The sequence below is a fragment of the Cupressus sempervirens genome, chromosome 10 (assembly GCF_028749045.1).
Source record: "Cupressus sempervirens isolate cs-2001-9-10 chromosome 10, ASM2874904v1, whole genome shotgun sequence".
Lineage (NCBI taxonomy): Eukaryota > Viridiplantae > Streptophyta > Pinopsida > Cupressales > Cupressaceae > Cupressus > Cupressus sempervirens.
Window position 1 is genome coordinate 849,524,829 of NC_143127.1, and position 17,133 is coordinate 849,541,961.

Here is a 17,133-nt window from a genome sequence, read left to right on the forward strand (position 1 = left end):
CTGGACTTGATGTATTTTATATGGAAATGGAAGTTTTTGGGCACTTTGAGCTCAATGGTGATGTTTGTTTGGGCTCAAAGTGACCCAAAATGAAGGCCCCCCAGATCTAATACAAAAACCCTCTAAAATCTCACATCTAAAAGCTACATCCAAACATCTCATGAAGAAAACAAGGGCATGAAGATTTGGAGCTTTAATACCATGTTGAGGAAAGTTCAACCCACAACTCCCAAGAATCACAACATGCAAACACCAATCACAAAAAGAGAGGAGCAAAGCTATGGAGGTTGGAATTCACATATTCATAAAAGAGGAGGCATTCTTGATGTGCAAAATAGAAATAACTATTCAATAAAAAAGTGATCTAAATTACAAATAGAGATCAATCCTTATAAAAGAGATCAAAACCCTAATTAGGAACTAACCTAGGTTGCTTGATAATAATAAATAAAAGAATTAATTATTATGTCTAAACTTTAGCTTAATCAAACTAGATATATTATATGACAATATCTTATTACTCTTAATATTTTTTAATTGTATCGTTTCTTCTTTAGTGCTTTGACCTGGGAGTATTGTATCATCCGCAAATTGTTGGTGACTTATGCTTGGAGAATTTTTTGTATTCTTAACTTGAACTAATGTACCCTCATTGTTACCTTTCTAGACAAACCAACCTAAAGCTTTAGCCATAATAACATGGAGAAATGGGAAAATTGGGTCACCTTGAGGGATACCATTAAAAATATTAAAGAAGCATTTTAGGGTTCCATTAATCAAAATGGATAAATTTGGGGTAGAGATACAATTAACGATGAGATTTATCCACCTTTTGTAGAAACCAAAGGCCTCCATGCATTTACATAGAAATATCCAATTAACTTTATCATACACTTTCTGGATATCTAACTTAATTAGCACACATGGATCCTTATTAGATTGGTTGGAATGAACAATCTCTTGAGCAATGATAATCCCTTCAAGAATGGGTTTTTTTGGAACAAAGCCAGTCCGATCTTTAGAGATAATTTTTGGTATAAAAAAATTCAACTCGTAGCTAGAATCTTTGAAAAAAAAATTAAATTGTATTACAAAGGGAAACTAACCTAAAGTATCTTGTTGAATTATAATTGGTCTTTTTAGGGATAAGAGTTAAAATGTGTTATTAATCTCTTGTAAAAGTGGTCGTAAGTTTTTGGTTGCTTCAATGGCCTCATGGAGATCTTTACCTATGGTTTCCTAGTATTTCTAAAAGAAATTTGGATTAAATCCATCCAGACCTAGGGCTTTATCAGGATGAATCTAGAAGTCTACAGTCTTTACTTCTTTAAAAGTAATAGCTTTGTTGAGGCTCTTATTATCCTCTTCCGATATAAGGTTTTGAATGGAAGATAGCATATTTGACTAAGCACTTAGATTAAATTTTTCGCATTCATTATGTGAATTAGAGAAGTAACTTACTATTTCACTTGAGATGTCTTCAAGCTTACCAAGAGTGATCCCTTCACTATTGTTTATTTTAATGATCCTATTAACTAATCTTCTATTTTTGGTGTTGTTATGAAAAAAACTAAATTTTTATCTCCTTCTATTAGCCACATCTTACAGGATTTTTATTTCCAAAAAAATGATTCTTTAGATAGAATGTCCTCTAGGTTAGCTAGTAGTTTTTTCTCTTCCAAATATTTATCAGTCTCCATACCATCTTTAATGATAGTCTAATAAAGACTTTCCAACTCTTTTTCTATTAGAAATTTCTCCTCGAAAGTATTATTGAAATGTTATTTATTCCATATGACTAAGTTTAGTTTTATCTGTTTTGATTTAGAGATAAACTTAAATATTTTGGATCCTTCCACACTACACCCATCAGAGGGAGCTTTCACTATCTTTTCAAAGACTACAAATCCTTATCTACCTTTTTAGATACATTGATCGGTATTGCATGGTGTTCTATCAATGGGAAACCACATAGCTTCGTGACTACACTTTGTAGCTTCTTTTTCCTCACAGCCAGGTCTCAAATCAGCATATCACTGACTTCTACTTACCCATGTCCCTTTCTAGGGGCATGAAGTTTTTCTTTGTACTCTTGTTCTTGATCACACCATATCCGTGAGACACCGTAGTAGGTTCACTAGGTAGCAACAGTCTACCTCCAGTGGTACTCAGTGATGATTTGGGGTCCTTGGTCACCTCGGACCATACCCTTCGAGTCTAGATTTATTTTACCCTTCATGTGTATTCTTCCCTCGTCGTTCTCCTTTTCTTTTTTGATTTCATGTCTTACTCTTTCTAGGTCTCGATTTGGTGTTCCTATTTTTGGTAGTTTCCTAGTTTGTAAGCATTTTGTCTATTATACCCTTTGTTGTCATCTTGATGGAAATTAATAAATTTATCTTATGATTTATCGTATCTATGTTCAAACCACATATTCTCAAATCTAAAAGGATGTCTAAAAGAATTTAAAGGTTTTGAGATATCTAGCCAAACTGGAAAATTATCATAACCTGAGTGATTAAGAATTTTAGCTTCTAAATCTTTCCCTCTATTAGTCCATGTAAAGATACCATTCTTAATAGTGACTTCGGTCAAGCCATTTAGGGACACCCAAATACCAAAATATTTTTGTGATTGAGATAAAAAAAAATTGCTACCTCCTTTTTTTTGAAAAATATCTAGGATGGCGTTAAATTTTGCTCCTAAGATAAATGTCTCAGATGAGTTTAGAGAAAAAAATTACTAATTTGGTTCCAAACAGCTAACTTGTCCCCAGAACTAGTAGGTTCATACACATTTACAATTATAAATGAGAGATTGCTATTGGTATTGTTAACTTCAGAAATAATCTAATTAATGTTATAGATTATACTGGAAAAATTAATCTTCCTTGGAAACCATAAAAGGGATAGTCCTCCTAAAGAACCTTGGGATTTGACCCAAGTTGACTCCTAGAAACCTTGATTTCTAATGAATTTATCATACTCTTTTTTATCAAATTAAATTCTTGAAGGAGGACTAAATTAGGCTCTAGCATTTCAGACTTCTTTTTAGAAGTCTTTGTTTGTTAGGGGTATTTAATCCCCTAAGATTCCACCTAGAGATCTTCATTTAGGGGTGGGAGTGTATGTCCCCCTCCCTGCATTGAAGATATTAGTATGCTTTAATTTTTTACCAACCATACCATCCTTGGTTCTGAGTTCAGAAAGAGGTTTTCTACCTCTTTCCTTTTTTTGTTTTTTGGCCAGTTTAGGGTGTTCTAGACCCTCTACATAAACCTAACTTACTCAATGGGATAGAATTTGAGACTCTTACACAATTAGGAGGTTCTAAATCGATTTCTTTATTCAGGGATCCCCTAATATTATCATGAAACTCATGTTCAAAGTTCATCTTTGCATCTAATGGATGTTGATAATCCTTTGCCCTCTTATTGTGATCGGCTAAAGATACCTTCAAACAACCTTCATTATCTTTAGAGATAATAGGTAATTGATTGATACGATTAACAATGTTATCTAACAGGATAGCAACAAAAAGAGGATCCACGACACACTCCTCAATGTAGTCATTGAGGTCTCTTGATAGACGATTAAAGATTTTAGAAACAAATTCAGGAGGAAAATCGGTCTCCAAATAGGAGAAATGATTTTGGCAATCATGACATGAAGAAAGTTTTTCATATTCTTCCTCATGAGTTTCCATTAAGTCTTTCATCAAAACATTTAGGTTTAACATGTTTTCTTCTACCTTTTTAATAAAGATGCCCACTTCTTCTAAATTCGTAAGTCTTAGATAAGCATTTACATCCCTGGTCAGAGGAACCTTATGAATATGGAGGAACTTCCTTGGATCATCTTCTAAAGCGAGCTTTACAAGTTTTGATTCTGAATTTAAGGTAGAAACCTTTATCCTATGAGAGAAATCCTTACGTTTATCCATATTAGCTTTTAAGAGATGATGAACTTGACTATTAGCCAAGGAGAGTCTATCAGATGATTTAAAATAGGATACAAAGAATAGATTCGAGAAAGATTGCTCAGGGACAAAAGAAAGACACTCTTCACAAGAATTGGAAGAAGGGAAAGGAATTTATCCTTCCTCTAGATCCAAGGAGATACGAAAAAAGCCAAAGCCTCTGTGATCTAGAAACCCAAAAAATGTTTCCTTATCTTCTAACCCTTTACTAACCAATGCATTGTTATAGAATTCTTTTGTTAGATTAGGATCTATGAATGCAATTTTTTACTGAATATTACCCATGAAGAAGGAAGGGTACAAATTATAAATAGAATAATTCATGATGATCATAATGGGCCTAAGGATTTTATTCGAAGGGAAATCCACCAATATTTTTATCGAGTTGGAATTTAAGAAAAAATTTGGTAGTCAAAGTTATTTTGTTGATCTATGCCTTGTACGTCTAATCAATTATTACCCATCAACATCATGTCCTCCTCCCTGCTAATGTATTAAAAGAATCTTTGTGGTTTTTTTCTAGTACCTTATGGTTAATAGGGTGATACTCTTCCTTAGAAAACCTAACTATTCCATCATTATTGCCTGGATTAAAGCCTTTGAAGTATTTAGTATTACATAAGTAAGCTCCCCATTGTGGGTACAGGTATGCATACTTTTTTTGTTTCATCAAAGGGCAAAAAATTGTTTCTACGTTCATCCTTTCTTCACTTCATTTTTTTTTTAAATAAATTTTTAACAAGGGTCTCTTTTTATTACTAGCATTAGAAACTTATTTTGTAATTGAGGACTTATATATTTATGGTTTCTTACATGTACACACATCCATCTTATTAATCTTTGGGATAAGAAAAAATAGTAGCTTTTTTAAACCTTAGGATGCATTATTGGTACTTGTTGATAGGCCAAGAAAGTACTATTGCAGCATTTTATGTATTTCCTCTCTTAACTAATGATTAAAAAATTCTTTTTAAAAAAAAATGAAGTGAAGAAACATGATTTGTCAAACCAAAACCAAAAGATTTGCCAACAATCCCTCTCCTAGTGTCACTCGTCGTGGTTTGCGAGATTTGACCCTGTGACCAAGCTCTAATACCAATTGTTAGAAAGGCTAGGGTTGTCATTGTACCAAATGATCGACCTATCAATGCTTGATACAACCAATAGTCTTATAGAACCACAAGAGACGGTTAAGCCATGTCATGAATCCTACAAGAGACATTGGCCCACTGCCAACAATTAGATCATGAAAAATGGCTACATTTTGAAAATCTCAGCAATCCTGGGTAAGGCATTTCAAAAAGCTTGAACTGTATATTTAACCAGCCAACCCTACCCACTATGCTTACATACTTTGAAATGCCCTTTATGGCCCTAAACGAGTAACCTTGAAGACATTGGTTATCTCAAACCAGATACACCTTTTCACAATCGCTTGTTTAGTTGTATGTAAAAACTATCAACAAGAACAATGTAGGAAAACTAAAGGATGTTTATCTGCACACAACGTTCCAGCAAGTAAACTTCAAAAATGAACCAAAAAACTAGAAATTTCACAATGCCTTATTGTCGGAGCAAGCATTGCAACGCCCCAAAATAGGGAATCACTCGACTGCCATTAACCAAATATTAAATCTTAAAATATGTAACAGAGAACAAAAAAAAACCTTAAACAACAATCCACACCATCCTCGCTGAAGGGTTGTCTGGAAGTAATCTTGCTTCATCTAAGGGCTCTTAAGACAAAGCCCTCAATTCTTTCCTGCAACATAGCATTCACCCTAGCCTTAGACCACCTGTTGTCTCCTTGGTTGGTCGTTGCACGAGCTCACATGAGTTCTTCAAGCCTAGTTTCATCCTCTTGAGTCCACCCAACACTGGCCTTCATTTCCTCTTTGTTCGGATCTATAATGTGTTGTGTGACCAACAATTTTGGGGCAAATCAATCCTTCATAGCATACCTAGACTGTTCATTCCTTTGGCTCTCCACAAATCACCAAACAAACGGAGTGAGTTTGATGCCAGGGATTTTCTCTATGCCAGTTTCTTTTTCTCCCAAATTATTTCCCCAACCACAAATAGAGGTTGCAAGAATTTCCTCTATCCTCGCAGGACGCAATTTGGCACTAGTTATTGCATCACAAACAATACAATGTCTTTAGACTCACCCACTTGCAGAGCCCAAGACAGGATCATAGAGTACACGTGTTTGTGTGATGATGGTTCTCTACTAGAAACAACATTTCCCCCAGGAGTAACTCAATCACATTAGAAAGTCTAGGGTGAACAAATTTAAACATGTCCTCCATTCATGCGTTCCCACCAACACTATGGAATGGATTTTGTTTCTTGGAGCATTGCAGAGTGAAGGTCGACTCCATTGTTACACTTGGCAATTGCCCTCAATAGTACTGAAAAGACCTTGAGAATGTTAAGGTCAAAACGACAAGTTACAAAGTTGTAACAAGGGTGACGAGTTATGTTGCCATAAATACCTGTCACATCTGCCTTTAATTTATTGGATGTGGCACACTGAACATAAAATTTTACTATATTATCTTTTATGAGGTTGAGGATGTGCTCTATTGTGGGATCGGCCCAGGAGATTGGTAGAATTACATCATTCCATTGTACATTTGTGAAGTTTTCAACTACTATTTCGGACATGTTGAGATTCAGTTCCCAGTTTGACATTCTATTTGCTTCAGTGTTGTGCATGATTCTAAAATCCTCTAGGGTGGTCAATCCTAGTTATTGTTGACGATGTAGTTTTGTAAATGTCATACTTTCATGTTACCTTTGATGACAGCATCAATAATGATGAGTTGGTCACCTTCCAGATGTAACTTGGTAGCCTCTATTTTTTTTGAAGCTCTAATTGTTAGCTAGGTTTCTTCTACTTCTACAACATTATTAGTTTCATTCTGAAGTCTTTTCCTCCTTAATGCAATAAGGTCTCCATTTCCGCTTCTAATAATAAAGCTTCTTCCTAAGGGTCCTAGATTGCCTTTAGAAGCCCCAACAAAGTTGCATTTCTATCATCGATCTTGTGGTTTTTCCCATTGAATTGGAGTTGTAAGAGAAGAGGGTTTGAAGTTAACCTCACCCGACCCATTCACAGGCAAAACATAATTATTATTTAAAATATAATAAATTATAGATATTTAATTAAATTTTAAATTATTTTAAGTCTTATTTTTATTATAGATATAAAAATATATAGAAATTAGATCTATAATATTATAATTACGTTTTATATTTATCTAATTATAATTAGAGAAACAAAATTATGAAGAAAATATTATTAAATAGAATAGATCTATAATATTATAATTGTGCTTTATATTTATCTAATTATAATTAAAGAAATAAAATTGTGAATGAAAAGATTATTTAAATAAAATATATTTGATTAAGATTTAATTTTATTATTATTATATTTTACAAAATATTAACAATTAAAAAAGACAATTAAGTAAAAATAAAGATTATAATTCCAAATAATTGTAAAAGTACAATTAAACTATTTTTATTAAAAAATAAAATTATTTACGTTTTACAATTATAATATATTAAAATAAAATTATAATACATCTAATAAATAGAAATTGTAATTATAATTAACTATAATACTAAAGGAAAAGGAAAGTACAATGATGTAGATGAAAACCAAATAATGAAGCTAAAAATGGAAATACAAATTTCATTAAATGAACTTTAAAATGGAACATATTATATTATAGATAGAAGTGTTATTGGATATAATGTTCATTTGATGTCTATTTGCAAATAGATTATGATAGGTAATTTAAACTTTTTGATTAAGTAAAACAACTTTTCAAGGGGCCTTGAGACCCAAATACAAAGTAGGAGCAAAACTGACAAACCTACAAACCAACACGAAAGATACACAATACGCTCATCATTGAAATATGGGATTGGGACAATAGAACATAGACAGAGAAGGATGTGCCACAAATCACACAACCCCCCCCCCACCAAGATATAGTAGTGATCAAGGAAAAGATAAATCCTTTAAAAAAATTGACGACCCTACAAGAAGAAAAGTCAACAAAATTAGGAGTTTCCCTTAACCCCCAACTTGTGGGAATCACGGGAAGCATGAGAAGGAAGCTTCTTTGAATGCTTTCCTTTAACTATAATCCATCCCTCTTCAATCCTAGCAGCCATGGATTGTCAAATCAAATCAGCCAAACAAACAAAACCAACACTATTAATGACAAGCTAGTAGTAACAAGACCATCAGCACCATATCCACCCTCCAAAAAGCCAATTTTGGCAAGGCCAACATCAATAATTATTCTATTGGACTCCAAAACAGGCTCCTCCACACCATGTTGGACATAGCCAACAACTTCAATCGAAATTTGTTCAGTAACAACAGCACCTGAAACACCAAAGACAGTTTCAGCCACAAGAGGGACTACATCAACAGCACACAGCTGATCGAAACTAGCATGATTAGGAGCAGCATTCGCATCTGCATGTCATTGAATAACAACAGTATCCTCAGAGGGGCATCCTCATCTAATGTAGGCTTCTTGACCACCATATAATGCTGCAACAAAGCACACTTCCATCGGGAGGAGGGTTTCTTAGATTTGAATTTTTCAGCCCCATACTTTGCCATGACATGCCTAGTATTAAAGCATTTACAAAACCTAAATGGAAGACCTTCATAATCTAAAGATTGGATCCAAGAGGCAACATGACTACATAGTTTGATCTGCACAAGAGATGGGTTATTGTGAACCAATACTCATGAAACATGGGTCAATGAATTTGACTCAAAACACTACAAAGTTAAACCCTAATAACACTATCACAATTGACTAAATGGACTAGATGTCAAAATCTTATGATAAAACTCCAATTAAACTACATTATTATATATAGGATTATGTTGTGTATCCTTATCAAAAATGGTGTTATGTTGTGTGAATCTCTTTGTTGTGGCTTTCTCTAGCACTAATGCAACTTCTAAGTATTAGTTTTCCTTTCCCTCTTTGTTGAACAGGACTAGACCTGGGCTTTTTTCTAACTTGTATAAGTCCTTGAAATTTGACATATATCTTTGCAAACTTGCCACAATTAGGATGAAGTGTAATGTAGAGAGATTGATTTAATGCATCTATAAATAGGTACTCTAATGTTCCACAAATGTCAGTCAGCTACTAGCCCTAGAACTATCAATAAATGCATGTATAATCAATTTGATATTTTGACATGTGAAGTGAATAATTGACATGCAAAGTGAATAATTGATATAATTCAAAAGGGTTAAAGCAACATAAGAACTAGAATTTGGATGAGATGGACTATGCTACATTATGTGGGCCGATCTCAAAACAACATTGTGTCATCTTAGTCTAGGATAGTAGGGAAACTAAAGGTGTAGACCATTGCACACTAAGACAGTATACAAGAAAGCTTGCCCAATGAGTTTAGGAGTAGAGATCAATTTGTCTACCAATATTTTGTAGATATCATTAAATATTTCATTGCAAACCATGCTCCATGAGTAGGAACGATTGCATACCCTTGTCAAATGAAAATGTGAAGTCCAAAAGAGGGCCTCTTCTACAAGTGCATATGTAGAATCAACTGTATAGGCATAATGGACTAAGACATACATGTGCACATACAGATGTATATGCAAGTATGTATACACATACAAATGCATGTACACATATGTATGTATGTACGTACATACACACATTGTGAAAAGTGGACATGGTGTTTTGGACTAGCTAATCTCTCGACAAATCGTTCATGTATGCATGTTATAAGACATGCTAACATATCATACCATCCCATATCAAATATGATAACGGGCGAGATAGTAACAGAAGTTTTGATCTGTACCATTATTTTAAAAATCCATTATACCATCCAATTTTAACATAATTTTAGATCTTGCCCAAAATTTTAAATCAATATTGTTGTTTTCTTTTAGTTTTGATGAACAAAAATTAGAAATGGAGTAGTCAGCAAAGCGGGATAGAAAATCTTCACAAGAGAGATTGTATGAGTATCTCTACAATTTCATTGATTTTATTTATTTGATTAGATTTGTTTAGATCTCTCTGTGTAATTTACTGAATGTGTATTTTCATTTTGAGAGGAAGCATTCCGACGAAAAACAAATTGGTTTTGATTGTCAGATCTTAGCTGAGGATAGGCTCTTTGCAAGAGGGGGTCGTGGATCTGTGTTAAGACAACTCAGAGCTGCGACCATTTCACCCAGATGCTCCAATAGGATGGGCTTGAGAAGACGGTTGGTTGCCTCTTTGGATCTGGCTTTCTATTTGTGATTTGCATGTCATGGATCCTCTACTTTCCTATCGTTTTTCTATTCTTGACACAGAATGTGAAATTATGATAAGACTAGATTCATTGTGCATGAAGAGTTCTTCTGTTAAGTATTTTGAAAAAACATTGTAAGAAAATGTTAAAATATATATATATCCTTTAAAGAGATAAATCAGTAGAGGATTGATGCATTTATATATCTTTTATGATCTTCCACTTTCTACTTTTTTAGTATTTGTTTTTGAATTTCTACAAAACAAATTGATAAGAAAATGTATATATTTGGCCTTGCTTGTGATTCAAATATCTTTTAAAGGAAAAATGGTTATTGATGATTAAAAAATAGATTTTTTGCCTCTTTGTTTCGTCTATGTTTTATTAATAGAATATTATGATTGTTTTTTGAAAACAAATAAACCTCACCAATCTTTCACTGAATTTATTAAGAGTTTTTATTTTATTGTAATTTACAAAGAACTGAAGTCCAAAAATATATATATTATTTTTTTCTCTTTAGCTTATAAGGAATACGCAAAATTCTAAGAAAACCAAAAACAAAAGTATAAGATCTTGTAACGAAATTATTGAGTGTGGATTTAAATCAACTTATGCAAATGATAACAAATTAACCTATATGAAAAATCTCTCTGCTAACAATTTGCTTATAAAATGAATCTGTTATAGTTTGTTATGCATTCAACCAATTTATGTCATTTTAATCGAGTTCAAAATAATTAAGGTTCAATTTTAATGAATAGAGTCGTTTGATAATTTTTTATGATAAAGATTCTAAATTAAAAGAAATATTTAAAAAATTAAGACGACTCTTTTGGTTGGAGGGAAATTAGGTTTCTACCATAGACTATTTTAACACAATTTTTATCTATCTTATTTTATTTACAAATTGGAACTATATTTTACCAGGTTATTTCTTTATTAGATTTTTGACATTTTTCTACATTTATTTAAAATATATTTGTGAGAAGTTATGTGTTGTCAATAACAAATTCAATATAATGTTAAATCAATATTATTCTTTTATGGATACTATGAACTAATCTGTCTCTTATTCTTTACAAATAAATTCAATTTTTTTTGTTTTATATTTTAAAAAATAAATTAGATTCTTTCAAATTTGTGTATGACTGAACATGGTAAATGTTTATTTGTTTAGAATAATAATAATACATTAAGAATGAGTATTAAAATAAATGTATATCAAGGTTTTCTTTATATACGACATGTGAAAACATATTAGCATAACAAATACCTCAAATCACAGTTGTGCAGTTTTGGGAATTCTTGGGTGCATGAAAACATTTGTGCAATTTCATGCGTTGAAGGGGCTACATCTAATGAGTCAAATATCAAATGAATATCTTTTTGCTCTTTTGACATTCACAGGTCGAAAACAGTGTTGCATTTTCATGCCTATGTAGGATTGTAGGACTGTTTGAAGCAAAATGACTCCTTGTTGCAATCGTGCAATGTTGTGTAGTTTCATGCATCGATAGAGATATGTCGGATGAGTCAAATATCAAAGGTATATCTTTCTACTCATTCGACATTTGCAAGTCGAAAACTATGGTGCATTTTCGTGTCTGTGCAGGATCAAAGGAACTCCTTGTTGCAATCTCACAATGTTGTGCAATTTCGCGCGTCGAATGAGCTACATCAAATGAGTAAAATATCGAATGAATATCTTTCTACTCATTCGACATTCACAAGTCAAAAACTGTCGTGCATTTTTTGCGCCTATGCAGGATCGCAGGACTGTTTGAAGTGAAGGGACTCCTTGTTGTGATCTTGTGATGTTGTGCAATTTCGTGTGTCAAAGGAGCTACATCGAATGACTTTCTACTCATTTGGCATTCACAGGTTAAAATTTGTGGTGCATTTTCATGCCTATGTAGGATAGCAAAGGGACTCCTTGTTGTGATCTTGCGATGTTGTGTAGTTTCGTGCATCGAAGGAACAATAAAATCTTCATACAATAAGCCATTCCTTCAATATAGAAACACACAATTTAGGATAATAATTTTAAAATGAGAAAAATAATAATAATATAAAATAATAGTAATTGAAAAAAATTAATAATAATATAATTATAAAAGAAGGATTGTCTTTCAAAACTAAATTATGCAAATCCGTGCAATGAATTTCCATCAATCAAATTGTATAGGATAAAGTCAGATATGCTTTTCGTGACAAAGTAATCTCCATTTACTCTGTTTCTTATGTCAAAGATGGATAATATGCATTGTCAAGAGAATAGCTACATCCATTTTTTAGTGGGTAATATTCGCCAATTGGCTAATTTAGTTCTTTAAAATGTTTTAAATGGCCACATTTTTACTAAATTTAGTTCTAACAATATTTAAATAATGTAAGATTCACCAATTAAATAATAATAAATTATTTTATTTTTCAAAATAATGTAAAATTTCACCCACATTTTTATATTTTTTTTGTGAAGAGGGGTTGCTTAATGTTAACCTGAACGGGAGAAATCACCAACTTCAAGACTAGGGAACTATGATAACATGGAGATGTAATTAAGGCACAAAATTAATTATTAAGTGGTACTTGATAAAAAAAATACTCAACTAGTTGAAAATAAGAAATCTAACTACCATAGTTAATTGCCTAACTCAGCAAGCTCACTACCCAAGACATGCATGAATTGAGAACAACACAACATGCATATATTTTGTATAGATAAAGCATGGAGGCCAAGATAAGAAATGAAAAAAGATGACTAAAGAAATTGAACTAATAGAAAAAACAAGAGATGGACAAATGCAACTAGAACTAACAAAAGCAATGAAGAACTAATGAGGATGTGAAAGAACATAATGTAGGTACGCTCTGATACCACTGACGAAGGGCCACACCACCCTTACCAACTCACAACCAATAATGCAACAATATGAAGACAATTTTATTATACCTGAAAATTCAATAGCAATTACAATAACATTTTTTCAAGATCTCTCAAGATCCAATCCAAACCCAAGCTAGTCCAGATCCACACTCTGGTAGAAACCTCTGAGATCTCAACTTGTGCTCGCAAGCCACCAAGCAACCTCCTTGTTTCTAAACCGCAACCACTAGCTCTTCTCCAACTTTATCCAAGATCCAAGTGTAAACTGCCTCACATTCGGCGCTCTGTCTACACACTCACAAATCCATCACAATTCTGCTGTAAACTGCCTCACATTCGGCGCTCTGTCTACAGACTCAGGAACACTCACTCTTCACTTCCTCCTTCTCTTTCACACCTTGAAACTTTCCAAGCTTTCCAAGCTTCCACTACTCAACTTTCTCCTTCTCGAGCTTCTCCTTAAGCTTCTACTCCTCAAGCTCCTCCCTTGAGCTTGATTTAGAAATGCTCATATGCCTTGCTTAAATAGGCACTTACCACCCCATGCATGACTTATCCACAACCTTCTAGAATTCCTCCACTACCTTCTACAACTTCCAAAACTTTCTACAATATTCATAACTTTCTAGAATTCTATCCACTCACCTCGATAAATGGAATGACAACCATTTATTTTTATTTATTTTTCTATTATGCCACCTATGCACCTCGAAAATAGAAATCACCTTTTCCTTTCTTTTCTCCTTTTTCCCTTTTTTTTATTTTTTTATTATTTCTCCTCTAATTTTCGTCACTTTCTCTCTCCTCCACAATTTTTTTTTTTTTTTTTTTTTTTTTGTAACAATTTTTTTTTTTCAAATTTTTTTGTTTTCCCCAATAATTTTCCCATGCAAGATGCTCCTGCATCAGACTCCCCCGGTAGATTGAAAAGTGTGTCCCACACTTTGACGACAAAAAGAAAGATCTGCCACCATCTTCATCTTCACCAAAGGTTTCCACCTCAACCGGGACAACAAAACCACCATGCAAATCTTCCACATTTGCATTACTCTATCAAACACCAGAATCTCAACCATCCAATCAACATGCTCATTCCCAAGAACAAACTGAACATAATGCTTCAACAGAAAACTCCCATCCACATCAGCAACTAGTGAATTCATACCTGTAGCAACAAACCCCACATCAACAGCCACATGTAGATCTCGATCAACACATGCCAAACTCTCAACACCAGCAACCTCATTGCTCACAACAAGATGCTCTGCAATACATAACTCACCTCCAACAACCGGATCATCCATGACCAAGTGCTCTACAACATTCAAGTCACCACCAACATCAACTAGATCATCCATGACCAAATGCTCCACAGTCTCCATGTCAGACTTAACCAACTGATCATGAAAACTAATCTCCATCCCAACATCAACAATATTAGGAATATCTTCAACAACAACCTCTAGTTTCTCTACAGGTTCTGCATCAGACTCCACAATCTGATCAACAAAACCATCCTCTTCCACCTTGACCTTCTTAGCTTGATTAGCCAATCTAGCATCCAATCGAGAAATCATCTTAGAAAAATTCCTCTCCACTATATCATGGATTTTCGCAATCATCTTAGGGTCCAATCCTCTTGGAGCCATCTCCCAAGATCTTCGTAAACCCTTTGCAACAAATCCTTCCCACGCTCCTTGTGACAACCTCAAATTGTTTGCAAGTCAGATCGCAACCTGCCACCTCGCATGAACAATCAGGAACCACATCACAAGTCTGGGACAACGAATTTGCAATCCACGAGCTCTGATAAACTTTGCCCAACCAAGGTCCTGGTACAAACTGCCTCACACTTCGACGATCTGCTTGTACACTCAAGATCTCCTGCTCTGATAAATTTCACCCAACCAAGGTCCTAGTACAAACTGCCTCATACTTCGGCAATCTGCTTGTACACTCGGGATCTCCTGCTCTGATACCACTAATGAAGGATCGCTCTGATACCACTGACGAAGGGCCACACCACCCTTACCAACTCACAACCAATAATGCAACAATATGAAGACAATTTTATTATACCTGAAAATTCAATAGCAATTACAATAACATTTTTCCAAGATCTCTCAAGATCCAATCCAAACCCAAGCTAGTTCAGATCCACACTCTAGTAGAAACCTCTGAGATCTCAACTTGTGCTCGCAAGCCACCAAGCAACCTCCTTGTTTCTAAACCGCAGCCACTAGCTCTTCTCCAACTTTATCCAAGATCCAAGTGTAAACTGCCTCACATTCGGCGCTCTGTCTACACACTCACAAATCCATCACAATCCTGCTGTAAACTGCCTCACATTCGGCGCTCTGTCTACAGACTCAAGAACACTCACTCTTCACTTCCTCCTTCTCTTTCACACCTTGAAACTTTCCAAGCTTTCGAAGCTTCCACTACTCAACTTTCTCCTTCACGAGCTTCTCCTCCTCGAGCTTCTCCTTAAGCTTATACTCCTCAAGCTTCCCCCTTGAGCTTGATTTTAAAATGCTCATATGCCTTGCTTAAATAGGCACTTACCACCCCATGCATGACTTATCCACAACCTTCTAGAATTCCTCCACAACCTTCTACAACTTCCACAACCTTTTACAACTTCCAAAACTTTCTACAATATTCATAACTTTCTAAAATTCTATCCACTCACCTCGATAAATGGAATGACAACCATTTATTTTTTTATTTTTTTCTATTATGCCACCTATGCACCTCGAAAATAAAAATCGCCTTTTCCTTTCTTTTCTCCTTTTTCCCTTTTTTTAATTTTTTATTATTTCTCCTCTAATTTTCGTCACTTTTTCTCTCCTCCACATTTTTTTTTTCATTTTTTTTTTCCAAATTTTTTTTTCAAAATGTTTTTTTTCCCCAATAATTTTCCCATGCAAGATGCTCCTGCATGAGAACAATATCACAATGAGTGTCAATTGATCAATAAGTCACTTTCCTCCACCCTATGAACCTACACACGTAAATAAGAAAAAAGAATTGTGGGTTGTATAAGAGCTTTCCATAGTTAACTCTCACTTTGGCATTTTCACCTCCACAACAACCAGATAGACAATTAGTGATATATAACTAAGATAGGCAACAATAGTATAATGATAAGAAAATGATAAATAGTTTACAATATGATGAATGAAATGCAAATAGGAAAACCAACATAATTTCACTTTGTAAACACAAGAGGAGTAGCTTAATGGAAAGATCAAGTTGTCAAAAAGGAAGAATGCCTAGTGAACAAGACAATAAAGTTGCTAGTATGGAAAGATCCGACGTAAGCTATTCCAAAACAAGAAGAAAAATGGAGAGGTTACAAGATAGCTAAAAGTAAATAAAGAAGTGTAGAGGAGGCAAGAGAACAAATGTAGTGTGTATATGGTCAAATGAAGCTAAAAAAATGAGTTATAATAGTAGGGTTGAATCTCAGTGTTTATGATATGAGGCATTACACTTCAAGTGTCAATCAAAACACTTTAATGGTTCACTACATGTCTACAACTTCAAACAAGTGAGAATAGCACAAACATATCTACAGTGTGTATTCATTTTAGGTTGGCCAAGGGGCACAACCAAGAATCTAAGCTAGAGTGACGAGGTTAAGTGGATGGTTGTGAATAAATTGGCATATTACCTAAGGTATGAACATTGTGCAACAACATATTACACCAAGGTAAAACTTTACAATGTTGCACATATGGATATGTACATATGCACATGCACACGTGTATATGTATATATATGTATACGTGGGTATTTATGCATTCATGTATATGAATAAACATGAGTGTTTACAGATGTATGCACGAGTCTATATATTGCATGATAGGGGTGGGACAAGAGGAAGGAGTTTTAACTATATGAGACCCAAGATTGATATAATCCAACTTCACTAA